Source organism: Passer domesticus, chromosome Z, assembly GCF_036417665.1.
Source record: "Passer domesticus isolate bPasDom1 chromosome Z, bPasDom1.hap1, whole genome shotgun sequence".
Lineage (NCBI taxonomy): Eukaryota > Metazoa > Chordata > Aves > Passeriformes > Passeridae > Passer > Passer domesticus.
In genome coordinates, this window is record NC_087512.1 from 71570668 (window position 1) to 71586158 (window position 15491).

The 15491-nt window shown below is 35.0% G+C and overlaps 2 long non-coding RNA genes across 2 annotated transcripts in view; one reads left to right on the forward strand and one right to left on the reverse strand.

Annotated features, from left to right (window-relative positions):
* Positions 1-319, reverse strand: part of LOC135290352 (uncharacterized) — a 31961-nt gene extending 31642 nt beyond the window's left edge. The window contains exon 1 of the long non-coding RNA XR_010353119.1: positions 246-319. This is a non-coding gene — a long non-coding RNA (uncharacterized LOC135290352). The remainder of the gene's footprint in view (positions 1-245) is intronic.
* Positions 42-5484, forward strand: LOC135290351 (uncharacterized). Its single transcript, XR_010353118.1, has 4 exons — positions 42-500; positions 861-990; positions 4328-4443; positions 5057-5484. It is a non-coding gene; the product is annotated as an uncharacterized LOC135290351 (long non-coding RNA).
* The last annotated feature ends 10007 nt before the right edge of the window (positions 5485-15491 follow it).

The window sequence follows — 15491 nt, forward strand, 5'->3', positions numbered from 1 at the left end:
TCTTCTTTTATTAGATGACTATAATAAAATAATTGAATAAAATTTACTAAAATTGAAATATGCAATAGAATCAATTGAAATCAAGACTGATTTCTCACTCTTGGAAATCACTGTTGCACTCTGTGGAAGGCTTCTTTAAGATCTGCCAGCACCATTCTACTCCTTTGTCCCTGAGGGCAGTCTTCCATGGAATTCCACTGACTCTCTCCCTGAAGATCGGGAAGTCTGGAAGTTAGGAGCCTAACCTTTCTCCTCACGTGATCCATGTCCCTCAGGGCTGTGAGCTCTACCAATCACAAACACTGCACCTCAGGCTGTCTCCAATCTTTGATGTCTTCAGTCAGCTCACTTAGGCTGGTGCAATGAAGTTGTGCCATGGATAGTGAATTCTATTTCCACTGAATGGAAATAGAATTCCACTAGAACAAAAAATATTTTGTGAAAAATCCCACATGTTAGATGGGAATTCACTGAAGAAGTTCATAATGTATTTTTGGAAAGTAATAGCAGTATAGTACTTATGACCAGTTAAATGTATCAAAAGCAGCACAAAGGCTTAGTAGCATGAAAACACTATCATACAGATTTTCCTATCAGTTTGAAAGAAAATAGTACTTGAATTTAAATTTTTTAGCAGTGCCTCAGTTAAAAAACATATTAATTTTATAGTGGTGGTGCACAAATTCTAAATAAGGAAATAGGTACATCTAAGAAAATGCTGTTCAGTAAATAAAATCATTTTAAAAGAAGATAAAAAAGGAGTTTTCTTTTGATCAGTATTTGAAAATACTCAGTTATTAATTTAGAAAATTCAGAAAATCTCAGTTATTAATTTATAACATTATTTTTTCAACCTTTAGTGTTTGCTAGTAAAAACAGAATAAAATGCTCAGAGAATCTTGGAATGAAGAAGTGAAAGGAGTATTTAGGGCACAGCTACTTGTTCATTCACTGGGATGTAATCAAGAGGAAGTTTCTCAGCTATGACAGGTGAGTTTAACATCCAAAACAGTCTTTGAATTCATCTCACCATAGCTTGTTTGTTCTTTATTTATTGCTATAAGGAGACACTCTTCCATTCATACTTTGGACCCTTTTAGAATGATAGTTGATCACACGGGTAAAGCAAGGAAATGCAATATTCATTATTAGATGGCTGAGCTGTAAACAGCTTTAATGTGTTACTCCAAACACAGCCTGTTGAACCATTTAAAACTACATCTATTTCTTTGGGGAAAAAGGTGGAATCACCATCACTCATAAGTTACTTGTTTTGCCTGCACTGTTGTTAAACCTGCATCAATCTCTCCTGACTGTTTGCTTTCATGTATTAATCATTGGAGGCCATTTGGTTTGGAGGCAGCAAACATATTTAATCCATATTCTTCAATATATGGAAAAGAGCACTAAGGAATTGTAAATAATTTCAAAAGTGATTTAACACAGTTGCCCTTAGTTTTCAATAGAGAATTTATTGAAAAACACACAAAACTATCTAACAATGACCTTGTAATTGAGCTAGGAAGCTGTAAAGTAACAACAGATGATCAGCAGCAGCAGTGTTTATATGTAGACTTGTCAAATGGATTTAAACCCAAGTGACCTGGAAAAAAAGAGAGAGAGAAAAGAGCTAGATTATTTAAAAGTTCTCAGACTTCTTCAGCCAAAGTATTCTTTGTTCAGATACCTGACAATCCTACATATATAAATAAAAATGTAGCACTTCTTACACTGTTGTGTGGGAGGTAGAAAAAGACAACTATGACAAGCAAACATCCAATTCAATCTAGCACTCTCCCTTTAACTATCTTATGCAGTAATTCTCTCTCGTACAAGTGCCACACAGCTTTTCTTATACAGTAATGTAAAAGGTGAGAAAAGAAATTGTGTTTTATCTTTTTTCAAGAAGCATTTACCCTGCCTTAAGGAAGAGGTCTCCCAGTATAATCTTGAAGGTTTTGAACTTGTATTTAAATCATGCAGAAGAAGAGGAAATAATTAAACATAATCCATGCACAAGTATTATTTGTGACAGTCATTTATGTGTTCCCTTTACTCTTCTATGTGAAACAAAAAAAAAAAAAAAGTCAGCCACTGCAGCATTCTTGACCTTCAGAGGAAGAGTTAAAACAGTGTGAGAATTCTTTCCTTACCTGGTTATTCTTGTTGTGTCTAGGATATCAATTTGGAATGGTATCAAAAAGTTTTTGACCTTTCAGTGACTGCTCGGTAAAAGTTTTAATGACAGATGAAGAAGCAAGTGGTACAGATCAGTTTTTATTTTCAAATCTTATGTGTATAAAGCATAAAAAAATACACTAGAAGTGAGCTGAGTGTTTTCTTTCGAGGATACTGTTAGGCTGGAAAGAAAGCAGGATCAGATGGTAGAGATAATGTCAATGTAGCTGGGTGAACATTTGAATTGTGAGGGCTTTTTAAAGTAACAGTCCAGAATATTCTGTCTCCTTCTACAGCAATGTCTTTAAATAGGAGCAGCATTATAGTCACTGACATTAAAAGAAAAAAAAGCTTGCTACCATCAGTACCTGTGATCTACCAGCTTTCATTCACCCCAGCAGATTAGTCCTGATTTGTGCCAAAGCATGGGAGAAGCACAGCTCTATTTTATTTTCCTAATGCTCCTCATTAAGGGTTTTCACCACATCATATCACATGGGCCATGCTCACACAAGTAAGCCATGTCAGACAAATACAGTGAGTAGACTTCATCTCAAGCCTATTCCTTTGCATGGGCCATATTTTCCATTTACAGCTAGAAAAGAGACATGAAAGTACAAGTAACCTTTACAATTATCAACAAAACACAATAGAGGGGGGGGGAAAAGTATTATTAAAAAGTAGAAAAAAGCTATAAATGACAAACACACTGTCCTAACTCCTAAAAGAAGGGGTGATGCAGTTAACTATAGATGTTCCCAAAAGACCTCTAAGAGAGCCTCTTAGGTGCCAGAAAAGACTACTATCAAAATTTACTGCAACATTTCCTCTAATTTTCAGCAGCAATTGCTCATTATATTGAAAGTATGAATTAACTGATGTTATTTTTAGGCTAATCTCTATTTTTTTCTTTTCTGCAGTTATAGTATGTACTCATGGTTAATATTTCATTAGGTCTTATTTCTGAAAAGACAACTGTTTGAGATTCACATGTAATCCTGTAAAACTAGACATTATTTTGGACACCACTGCTATGTCATATAATGCTCGGAATGCAAGAGTATTTTTTTTTTAATTTACAATGACTAAACATACTTTATAGTTTGCATCTGAGATTCATCCTCCTGAGTGATTTTAGTACAGGCGATATCCATCAGGTATTTTAATGGTTTTAAGCACTACATGAAATACTACTACAATGCACAATCACGATTTATTACATGATGCTTGCCATCAGGATACAGAAGTTGGAACAAAGAAATGACATATGAATCATTAAACTAAAACAAAAATATGTTCAAAGAAGCCTTTGAACTTCTTAACTTCTAAAGGTTCCTGGTGTGATTCAGAATAGCAACAATCTAATTTCAACAAAGGTCAAAAAAATGCAGATCCAAGGTTTGGATCTGATAGATTTGTGTCCTCTTGTTCTGAGAGTAATTGATTTAGTAGAATGCTAGAACCTGAACTGGCCCTTACAATCACAACAGAAATGTGTTATTTCAACTTGCTTTCTCCTGGAGAGTGCAATAAAAGCTTTGAATCTTCTACTAGGACACCCAGATTAGTTGAAAACTTCCTGAATATAATCTAAACTTACAATGAACACCTGCTCCCTCATGGCAGAAGATCAGATACAGGAAAACTCAGTGTCACTACTTTTCAAGGTTCATTTAATATATTTGCTAAGTCCAGAAGAGGGTCTTTAGTACAATTTTTACTTCTCATCAGCAAAAATGACAAATTTTATATTCACATTACAGTGTCTATCAAACACTTTTACTGAACTAGCAGGTCCAAAATGGGAGGGAGAGATCCAGTTCTGCTCTTCCTAAGTCAGAAACATTGGAGGAAGGTCTTTTTTGCAGTCAGGTTGAGCATTCAGCATAAGGAAGTCAGATAGAGAGAGTCAGCATGGATTGGACAGTCATCTCTTGACTGATAAGCTCAAGATGGTTCTTTTAGAAGGAAGCATCACACTGTGTTCCCTCCTATTCCAGCTTCTCCACAGGGTAAAATGTTCTGTTGCATTTTTTAAGGAGGGGTCACTGTCAAATCTACAAGTGTCTACAGATTGAAAATAATCCAGTTTTATAGATGATTTTGCATCAATTGCTAATCCCAGCGCTTTCATCTTTTTTGTGAACAGCGTTTATGTAACAGCTACCTTGAAGATCTCTGGACCTAAAACCCCCATCTGGTTTTGATTTAGAGATCCATTGATACATCCAAGGCTTGTGAAATTGTTGTCCTCTTATGGGACAGGTAAGAGACAGTGCATTTCAAACTATTTCCTCCTCATTCCTGTTCAAAATTTCTCCTCTCAGAAAGAACTGTAACTCACTCTGCACTGAGATGGGGAAAAAAATCAGGAAGATTAAAGAAGTTATTAACAAGTTTTCTCCCCTCCCTAAATATTCACTTATGCTCAAATAGTTTGATTGAAATTGTACCTTCTGAGAATGAAAAAAAAAAAGGGAAAAGGGAAGGGAAGGGAAGGGAAGGGAAGGGAAGGGAAGGGAAGGGAAGGGAAGGGAAGGGAAGGGAAGGGAAGGGAAGGGAAGGGAAGGGAAGGGAAGGGAAGGGAAGGGAAGGGAAGGGAAGGGAAGGGAAGGGAAGGGAAGGGAAGGGAAGGGAAGGGAAGGGAAGGGAAGGGAAGGGAAGGGAAGGGAAGGGAAGGGAAGGGAAGGGAAGGGAAGGGAAGGGGAAAAGTTCAACCCCTCATAGGCTACCTGCAGCCTCCTGAAAGAAGAATTTGGACAGAAAGCAATGCCAGATATGTTGCAATTCAAAAGTACAGGAAGGATGTGTCTTTTTTATTTGAACACTGAAATGAATAACAAAGTAACTTTTCCTTTCTTTCCCTTCCCTCCTCAAGAACTTGCAATATGAGTTCCTGATGAAGACTTTTGGGCACTCTCTAATCTAATAGAGACATGTAACGTGAAGCCACTAAATACATCTTTTTGCCTCTGATACATGTCATGGAATTAAAGTAAATAGATTTAAAACTCTAGAATTGCAGATTATGAAATTAGAAAGCCATTAGTAATCATATAGAGTATTAGAGCTCTGGGGCCCAGAAAGCCATTATAGAGAAATTTTTTTGAACAGATAAAAATATATTGATTGCATCCTTTTATTATTCAGTAAAGTATTTTCATTTGAGTGCTCTTGGCTTTTGTTCTATCTCTTTGTGCAGCAGAGCCAATAATAGAAAACCTTCTAAATTTCTTTTAAGGGATGAGAGAAAAAAGAGAGTGTTCTATGTCAGTGATTTTGTGCAACTGACATAATAAAGTTTCATTTTGAACAAAGAGATAACAGTACTATTCAGGATTCCCTTTCAGTTACTGCACATCTCTGCTCCCTGAAAATTCCCAACATTTTCCAGTCTTTCAAGGAATGTAATATAGTGCCAGACTGTACCATTTTGCTAAAAGACGAGAGTAAGGCCAAGCACAAATCTGATGTGGTGTCAAGTAATCTTTCTTTGATGAAAAATTAGATATGTCTAAACATATGTCAGTCAGGGGCCAAGACATATGTCAGTCAGGGGCCAAACTTATTTTTGCAAGGACAAAAAAAAGATACAGAAAAAAAAGATTGATAGTTAGGTCAACAGTCCTTTGCAGGACCAGCTATATGTCAGTATATCTGACAGTGATGAGAAAAACTAAAGGAATAATCCTCTGAAGAAAACCATTTCTAAGTGCAACTTAGTTTACATCAGAATTAACAACTGAAACAAGTAGTTTAAGCTATTTTAACAAGCTAGTTTAAGCTAAGTCATAGGGAAAATATCCAGGCCAGAGTGTTGTGCATACATACTACTGGAAATTGGCCGTCTACCTTCCCCCCAGCAAGAACACAAAATTTAATTAGGCATTGTAAATGGTAGTAAAATTAGATGCAGCTGGTTTCCCAGTAGGCAGAAAAATGGTGGGAAAGACACATTCAAGTTGCAATTGCAACAATTGCTTTCTAATAAAACAAAACATTAGTCAGCTGCAGAAGTACAGGAATACTGTATAGAATACACTCTCTCCTTTTGCTGTACAGTGGCTATAAATTATCAGAATTGTACAGGGCAGCTTTAATATGGTGAAGAACTGATGAGACTGGTTGAGAAAAACATGATCTGGGACTCTTTCTTATCTTGCACCAGCCTCAAGCAAGGCCTAATATCTGAGCGCCTAAGTGCTTGAACTGAAGAAGAGGCTTCATGCACTGGTGTTACTTCAATAAAGGAAACAAAGCACCATTCCCTCTGTAGCAGCCAATAGCCACACTCCCCTCACCATGAAAAACATCCCTTGTTATAAGTCTGAGTCCTTAAGGAGGTAAGTAAGGGTGCCTGCAAAGACCGTCAGCCCTGACTGCTGCCTAAGTACTCTGTAGGAGGATCAAACTGTTGATTCTATCACTTTTGGCAACTATAAATTCTGACCACAAGTAAGTGAGACACTCTTTAGGCCCCCTTAACATATCCTTTTACACACACTGTGGGATGAAAATGAAGGAAAACTCTCCTGCAATCATGTGTCAACAAAGTCACCAAACCCTACCTGTACCATCTGTGCCATCTCCTTGGGACAGGCCAAAATTCCTAGTATAGAAGGGGACCTTCAGGGCAGAAAGACCCAGACAGGAAAACAATTCTGCTAGTTCCAACTGGAATGTAAGGGGGCTTGTTTTCCAGTAATTCCTATACCATTTTTGCTGCATACCCTATAAGCAAAAGCAGATCCCAGTTTCTGACAAAGTAGTTGTTGCTGTTTGTTTGTTTTATTATACATACCAGTAATGAACTGTTATTCCTATTGTCATATCTTTGCCTGAGACTCCCTTAGGTTCAAAGTTGTAATAATTCAAAGGGAGGATGTTTACATTTTCTGTTCCAAGGGAGGCTCCTGCCTTCCTTAGCAGTTCTTCAAAGCAGGACAATGAGTCATTACCAAACAGCTCTGGACTTTTATATAAGCAGTATACTAGTATTTTACTGAGTTGAATATTTTATTTCATTCAAGTCTTAATCCAATCCAGAGTCCACAAATAGAAAGGATGCTTCTCTTCTGATCTCAGTGGGTAAATTTTGGTAAGTTTGCAAGGAAGAAGAATGTGTTCACTCCTCTGGTCTCCATGAAATGTTTAAACTTTCTTATCAGAAGTACTTAAGCTCAGATTTTGCTCTAGCAGGTCTAGTATGTGTTCCAAAAAATAAACAGAATAAATATAATTTTATTACCATCAACAACGTCTTCTCTTACCCAGTTTTCTAACATTTTGGGTTCTGCTTCCTATTGTTCTGACAGAAAAAACCAAAACATTATTTAAATTAATAGTGCTCAATCTTTTAGACCTTCTTTTGTCTGAGATCCATCTGTTTTATTTACTTTTTCCCATTTTCCACATAATAGAGATTTATTTAGCACAACCTTTAAAATACTTTCGTTTTCCTCAAAATTAAAAAATTGCAGTTTACAACAGCTATTCTCAATTTCTTTTTCATACTTTATATCATTGTCAGCTGTGAATTGTCACTGAAATACTATTTTACTTCCTTAGTTTGCCTCCAGCAATTCACCTTCTCTATGGAGTTATAGCAAAACTGCAGGACTCTTATCTCAGTTTAAATTGCACATCTGATATATAACTGTAAATTAGAAACCCTGTAATAGCTAAGTCTGAGGTTGTGAACTTTTGAAATTAACCAGCTTAAAAAAAATGCCATGTAGGGCAAAAATACCCATCTGACTGCAGTGATGTTTATGTTGTCTCATTCACTTCAGGTTAGTGGAGGATTAACCAGTTCAGTGAGAACTTTCTTACACGTACTGCTGATCCCTAGAAATCCTTCAGTAGGGCAGCAGACAACTGTAATGTTAACAACACACTTTTGTAGTGCCTCAGTGGGGGGAACCTAACCTCCGCAACTGAGGATTGTAGTTGGTACTTACCTATTGCATACTAAACCTCTGCATTCACTGCAGTCTTTTTTTTCCTTAAAAAAATCAAGGTCATATTACACACTCATAAAATTATCAGCTAACATGCTGATAATTAGCTGGGAGTGAAACAGGGTTATAGCAAACTAATTAGTGCTCTGACCATAAAAAATAAAAAATTTCTTCGAATGTCAGAAGGTTTACAGGATCATGAAGACAGTTAGCTTGTTTATTCCAGGGAAGAGCAATATGACTCATGCAATATTCTAACATATGAAATTTAAATGAATATACACAAAGGGCCCTTCTTAATGATAATTAGATGTATATTTTTATATGTGTTTAAAAATAGACCCAAACCATTGGCAATGCAAATTGACACAGAAAGCAGTTGAATTACGTTTAAAGTCTTCTCAATTTTGGATTCTGCAAGATGAGTATTGCAGAGTAGTATATATGCTTACTGTGTGTACAAGGATTTTGGTCTCTTGCAAGCATGTCATGGAGGATTTGGGAAGAAAAAATGTCACACAGAGGTGTTCTTTAAAAAGCTTCTTACAAAACAGCACACAAGTTCTTTTGCTAATATTTCCACTATGACTAGAAAAAAAATCAAAGTACCCAAACTCAAGACACCATGTCCTTAAGAACCCATGAACACCAGGCAGAGTGAAAACAAAATATATGTTTATATACTTTTTGAAATTTAAGGACAGTTGTATTACTCAGAACTGATTTATACTTACCCAGATTAACCCCGCAGACATATTTATACTGTTATAGTGTAAAAATAAATAATATAAGATTAAATATTCTATGCATTTTCCCTACGGTTTCCTTGTCCTCAAAATTATCTTCTGTAAAATTTACCTAAACAGAGAACAATTATTATTTGTTGCTAGAAATTTTCTGGAGGTCAGGGCTAAAAAAAGCCTAAATATTGGATTTTTCATATCTGGAACTACTTGGTCTGAAAATAAAACTAATATAATCTAGTTACTTGAAGGATATATTAATTTTAATAAAACATGAAAATTTCAATACCTTTTTTAAGCAAATAAGTAATTTGAAATTTTGTCCTGAAGCAATGTAATGATTATCCCATAAGCTGAGTATTATTCAAAATATGCCCTTAAGAATGTATTTCTAAAATAAGTTTTGGGTTCAGTTTCTCATATTGGTTACACAAGAAAGTTATTAAAAATATATATGTGCAAGACAGCTCTTAGCACTACTGAGTTAAACAACTATGACTTGTGTCTTCATGTGACTGAATACAGAAACAAATCTTAGCCTGTTTAAAGTCACAGTCTCTGCAATAATCACATTTGTCCTATAAGATTTATACCAAATAAGAGTGTGTTTGTTCATATGAGTGTTTGTGTGAAAAAATTCTATTTTTCACTTTCCATCAATATTTTTACATTAATGTAAAGAGCTCAGTGGTAGAGAAAGTTCTTAGAAGTATTTCTAACAGAAGTAAAACATTCCTTAAGCTCAGAAAGTTATCACTTGAGCATGCTTTGAATCCCCTACAGCCACCATGACCAAGAGATCTCTGATTTTCTCCCTTATTCTTAATTAACAAAATTAGGTACAAAAACATTCGATATCAACATATACAACATGCATATTGTGACATCAAAAACTACCTCAATATAAATTATGTGCATATTTTTATCTAAATAGCACAATTAAAAAAAACATGTACAAACACCTAGAAACTTATCTTTTTGTATTAATGCAAATAGAGTTTGCCATGTATTATTTCTAAAATATGGGTTGACATTTAGAAAAATATAATCCATTAAACATGAGAATAAATTACACAGGTCAAAAACCAGTGTTTACCATCACTAATCTGGAATATAAGAAAGATGACTAGCCAAAATTATTCATATTTTACAAAAAGTCGCATGACACTATATAACACAACAATTACAAAGTACACAGATACTAGGCAGGAAGTTAAAATTAAATAAAATAAATAGATAAAATTAAATAATAAAATAATATTTTTTCATAGATCATACCTTATCACACGCATGAAATCACCTAACATCAATGAAAGTCAGAATACAGTTAGAAGACAGCAGAACAGACTTTTAGCTGCATCCATATCCCTTGAGATAACTTTTCCCCAACTTTGGACAATATGTCTTAGCTACAAAAATTTGGATTTGAATTCCAAAGTGCCATCTTGAAAAAAGAAACAGCAGAAGCCTGGTTCACTGAAGTTTTCTATATGTTATGAGCAGCAATGTAATTACTATGGCACAGATTAAAAAAAAATTATAATATAAGAATGCATTTGTTACTAATTCTCCCTGACTGGAAGAAAATTATTTCAGCTAGAAATTAAAGAAGAAGTGATTTATTGGGAAGAAAAATACAAGATATGTGAACAGCCACGTTGAGAAGAGATGGTGTATGGAGTAGAATAACTGCACCCAAGTGATTTTTCTGACAGTCTGCTCTTTTCATACAAATGAATTTCCTTCTGTTGAATTCCCAAAGATGGCAATGTTTTTACTCATATGACAATGTTTCTTTCAATAGTTTCTGGTATTTATAAGAAAAGAGTACATATACCTAGTGCACTGAACTCCACATAGAGTAGCTAAGACATGACCACCTACTTTCTCTGTGGACTGCCCATTTTTCATAAAATACTCTGGCACAGAAGCTCTGGAAAACAAGGAAACCACAAGTGCTGAAATTGTTCATGTAAATCATTGAGATATGACTGGCCACAGCTTTCACATAGTGAAAGTTCAAGAAACATTTACTCAAAAAAATTTAGGTCTACTTCTTTGATGGCTCCTTGTCTGTATCCCATCCTTTAATTAAAGAAAATTATATGTAGACACATAATAGACTCAGATATAAGTCAATATTTGTAAAGCTTTCTCCTTTGCAAGTAAGACAACTTAAAATGGACACGTCATAATTTGCTAAGTCCCAAAACATCTAACCAAAACACAGCACCAAAAGTTCATGATCCTAGTTGCCTCTTAGATGTGGAATTCCAAGTATCTCCATAAGGATCCTGAAAATGTCTGACCATAAGAAGGAAAAAGAGTCCTGGACTTGCTTTCATTTTTGGCTAGTATTGAGCCTTCCCCTTAAGAACTTGCTTTATCAGGAGATTGGGAGTACCTCTGGACTGAGATAAAGAGTTTCTGAGAAATACTAATTTCTGCAAGTAATAAATATGTGCTGTGTTTTGACAAAAGGCAAAGCATTTGGTCATGCTGACCTGAATTTTCTTCTCTCTTACTGAATAATTTAAATTAAAAATGCTACAACAAGTTAAGGGCAGTGTTTACTCATCAAAAACAACTGCAAAGTTTTGATTATCAGGAATATAAGAATTCCAACTTATTGTTTTTCTGAATCCCAGACATTACAGCCCTGGTTAATGAAATTGTACCATATACATATTCTACAAATTATGAAAAATATACACTGTTTCTGGTTCAAATTCTTTTGGCTGGAAGTAGGACTTCCTCAGACATTATGTTCTACACCACACAATTACATAGAGTTAGCCTTCACTTTTCCTTTTTTGTAGCTAATATGCAGGTAAGTTTATTGACCCATAAGAAACCTCATCCTTCTGAAGTCAGTGTAAAGGGTACAGAGGAAGTATGTAGCTGTGTAGTTAACTTCCAATTATGTGAGCAATTAAGGCATAATTTAAGGTTATTAATATATTAAAATTTGTGAGGAATTTTCTGTCACTTAATTAACATTTACCAAGACAGCCTACAGAAAATTAAATATCAATTAATAAGCATACTGACATTTACTTAGATATTCTATTAGTTGTCACAATTATTAACTCAATATAGCCAGCTTCTAAAAATCCAATTAAAAGTCTAAATATTCGTTACAATTTTTATATGTGGAAAATGTAATTATATTTTAACTAGATTACACAACGTCTTTCCTATTAAGTCTCAGTAAATGCTCTTTTAACTGTCAATTGATATTTAATTGACATCACTGTCATAGAACCACAGACATTTCTTACCTTTCATGGATAAGTGAACAATTTGATTTATTGTATCCTCCATTTACTTCATATGAACACCACAGCCTGTTTACTATGCACTGTTTGATGCTTTTTGTTAGCATCTCCTCCTGGACCTAAGTCCTGATTGGTTTCAGGGACAAAAATTGGCCTTTCAGACATAAGTAACTAAATGCAGGGGAAGATCAATAACTTGGGAAACAGTTGTGATCTGGAACTGGTGCAGTCTTGCTGAACTGAGGGGCACGGCTTACTGCTGGACTTCATGAACATTTGAAGAAAGTCTGGTCAAAAATTTCCTTTCAGATACAGAAACAAAACAATTATACAGAGTTTTCTAATCAACATCTTCATTATTCATATCACCGCATTGCCCCTGCACCTTCTTCTTCAACTTGCAATTATCTTTCATTTTTCTCTCCTCTTGCCCTGGTCCTTGCCCTGGACTTACTGCTGTCCAAGTTTTAGTTTTATTTTTCAATCACTAGCTTCCCCTGCCCAAATCAAGAAGCTCATTTGGAAAAAGTTTACTTTGTCCAGGGACATTAAATCTGTGCCTGACCTCTCCAGGTGGCTTTGCAGACAAAATACTGGAAAATCATTTCAAGATCAGCACAGAGCTGTCAAAATTAACTTGGTTTTCGTGTTTCATCTATCCCCTAACTTTACAGGCAAAAGAAGATCAGTTAGTTTATCCCCCAGTTTCCTACATGCAAGGACACTTGTTCTGGAAAAGGTAATTTAGTTCCCATATTTAATAGCAGTGATGTGAGCAGGTGCTAATTATTATTACAAAAACTTTGAAAGGTTTTAGCTATGTGTGTCTGCTTCCACAATGTGCAGATACAAAAATAAAAAGAAAAAAAAAACAAGGGAAAAAACCCCAAATAACAACAACAAGAAGTAAAAAAAGTGGATGAAATTGCTCTCTACTGTTACTGAGAAAAAAACATCATCCTTCAAATCTTGCCCAGGAAACTACTGAACCACGAGCTCCTGGTTACATGATTGCTATGAAACAATTGCAAAAGCTCTTAATGTAGATGTGGAAACTTGACGAAATGGTAAGACTTTATTTCACTTGCCTGTCAAGACGTGCTAGATACAAGCACAGGCTAAGAAGTGGGTAAAACCTTTGAGTTTCAAGTAATTTCTTTCTTTCTGCCTGAAGTTTAGAATTTCCCATCTTGTGAAGAGGGTGCAAAAAAAAGTACTGTTTTCATATTCCATTTCTATAATTTTTAGCCTCTGTGCATGATCTACTGTACAGCTGCTGCGTTTCATTGGAGGGATGACTGTACTTCATCGTGTGCATAAGGATAACTTACAGATACTCCTTTACACCCAACATACACTTCTACAATTAACTTTTAATGAAATGGGAATAAAAGAACAAAAAGAGCAAAAAAGACGTGCATTTTTGAGATGTGGGGAACTATTCGGATGAAAATCATTGTCCTAACATGATCCACCAACATTTTTTAGTTTGGGCCACAGGAGTAGTCTCTAGCTTGTTAATATGCACATTAATAAAAATAAAGCTAAATCTACTCACATTCTTGTTTTCCTATGTGTGCTAAAAATATTAGCCTATGCATTTACCAATGCTTGACACCTGTTATGTCATTATAAACTAAACTCTAGCTTGAAACTTGATCTTCAGTAACTAATTATATTGCATTAGCGGTTCAATAATATTTTTAGTACTTTTGGTTCCCTAATATGAGGCCCAACAATAAACACTCAACATCTTCTTTCTTGAGATAGTTAGTACTATTACACTGCCACTATCCCAGCACCATCCTGTGTCCCAGAACTGTAGTACATAAATTGTCTAATATTGAAAGGCATGATTATTTTTTTAACAATGTGATTCATTCTGTAATGTGCAGTTACAGTCATTATGGAAGAAGTAGGACAGAATCAATCTAGAAAGTTTTCAATTCTTATTTTTCTTTGACAGGTTTCCCTAACCTAGCATTTAGCATAGAAGAGAAAAGAAAGCCTCAAAAATTTAGGCAGGGGAAGAAGATGTCAGAATATGCCAAACACAGCCCTTCAGATAATATGCTTGTTTTCTTAATCACAAAAATATTTTTTTCAAATTAACAGTAATTTAATTAAAAGTACTTCAATTAGACCTACATCCTCACCTCATTTCCCCATTATTAGGGAAGCCAACCTACAACACAGGACTTTACCATACATGAATTTCTTTAATAGCAGGAGAAATGGTAATGCATAGATAAGGAAACAACCATTTTCTTGTCTTGTGATAAAGCCTGTAATCATCCCTAAGACAAATACGAAATTAGGTTTATTACACTTTACTGATGACTATGTATCAAACTAATGAAAGCAAATAGCTCAACTTATCAGGTATAGATTTCTTGAGAGATCTTCTGTCACATAAACATCAAAATGATAATTATTACCTTTAGCTTAACTCAAGCAGTCAGTCAGCAGTTTCATGTATCTGCTGCACAAAGAAACTTTAACCTCAATTTTCATTCCGAAACAGGTTGGGTTTTTTTTTCATCACTTGAAGGAGGAAGTAGAGGAGTGAGTTTTATTAAGATATTTATTTTATATTTTATAATTAAATCAGCATGAAAAAGTCTCTTGCATCTGTCCTCACCGTCAGGAATATCTGCAGCTCTGAGCAGATTGGACATTTGCTAGCTACAATTGAGCTGCCCTACTTCTTGATTTCAAAGCTACATTTTAGTAATATACTAATCAATATGTATTTGCAAACTCTTGTGATCATTGCTCAGGAGTCATGGCAATTATGGTGCATAGTTGCAACTATGGCACCTCTTGAAAGCATTTCAACATTAAAATACATTAGTATCACATAAATTGTAGTAATTCATCACTGTTTCGCCCTTAGCTAATTGTATCACAATATATAATATTAATATGTAATGCAACTTCCGTATATACAAACTTTATAAAAGTAAGCATTAACCATGTTAAAATCAATACTCTCTTTTCCACTTATCTTCTTCCTTATTTTTTTCCAGAACAGAAGCCTAAACTTCTGGGGTTATTTGAAGGTCTTTCCCTTACTGTTTTCACTGGGCTTTGTCCTCTGTTGTTTTTGGGGTGGGGTTTTTTTTCTTTTTTTTTGTCTCCATCCTCTACAAAGGATACATCCAGCAGCAGTATGCTTAATGCATATTCCTTTAGATCTGGAGGCATAAACCCAGGTTTCTTCCTGGTGACTGGTAGAAACTATCACAATATTGCATTCTTGGTTATCTGTGTGGGGAAATCTAAGATAGTGTGAAACAAATTCGGATTACATAAAATTTCTATATTCTATT